The sequence below is a fragment of the Arachis ipaensis genome, chromosome B04 (assembly GCF_000816755.2).
Source record: "Arachis ipaensis cultivar K30076 chromosome B04, Araip1.1, whole genome shotgun sequence".
Lineage (NCBI taxonomy): Eukaryota > Viridiplantae > Streptophyta > Magnoliopsida > Fabales > Fabaceae > Arachis > Arachis ipaensis.
Window position 1 is genome coordinate 131,339,764 of NC_029788.2, and position 804 is coordinate 131,340,567.

General features: G+C 25.2%; 1 long non-coding RNA gene across 1 annotated transcript in view; it reads left to right on the forward strand.

Annotated features, from left to right (window-relative positions):
• Positions 492-804, forward strand: part of LOC110270812 — a 14,199-nt gene continuing 13,886 nt past the window's right edge. Inside the window, exon 1 of the long non-coding RNA XR_002360438.1 lies at positions 492-605. This is a non-coding gene — a long non-coding RNA (uncharacterized LOC110270812). The remainder of the gene's footprint in view (positions 606-804) is intronic.

An 804-nucleotide genomic window follows, 5' to 3' on the forward strand; every position in this document is an offset into this window, starting at 1 on the left:
AATTAGTGAGTATAATATTATAGGAAGAGTTTCAGGTATACTGGGACACCGGTGTTCCAATTGTTTTAACCGTTAATCTGAATTATAAAAAATATATATAATATATATTAATTAAAATCAACGGTTAAAATAATTGTTCTCCGGTACACTTGAAATTTTTTTAATACTATATATGTAATTATTAAGTACTATATATTTAATAGTATAGGTTCATATATATATATAATGCCCATCCTTTAATTAATTTATTAATAATTAAAAGTGAAAATTTAGGTGGAGTCAACTTCATATGAAGTTGACAACTGAGAGCTATTAGATAAAAATTTAGTCAAATTAATCAAATCATTTAACGATGGTTAACTATTAACTTTACGTGAAGTTGACTCCACCTGAATTTTTACCATAATTAAAAATACCATGACACAAGCTGCTATAGATCATATAGTATTGGAAGAGTTTCAAGTGTACCGAAAACATCAGTATTCCAGTTATTTTAACTGTTGATCTGAATTATAAAAAATATATATAATATATATTAATTAAAATCAACAATTAAAACAATTAGAATACCGATATTTCTCGATACACTTGAAATTTTTCTTATAGTATTAATGGATCTGGAGTGATCATGCAAAATGGTTACACATAATTATTGTTTAATAAAAAAGGTATTGAAATACTAAAAAGTAGTGATTAAACAATCAACACTAAGAGAGATCAAACAAAGTGCAATTTTTTGGGTATTTTGTTGTTATGTGTGTGTTTTGTTGCACTTGGGAATGTGAATTAAAAGAGGAGAATGAT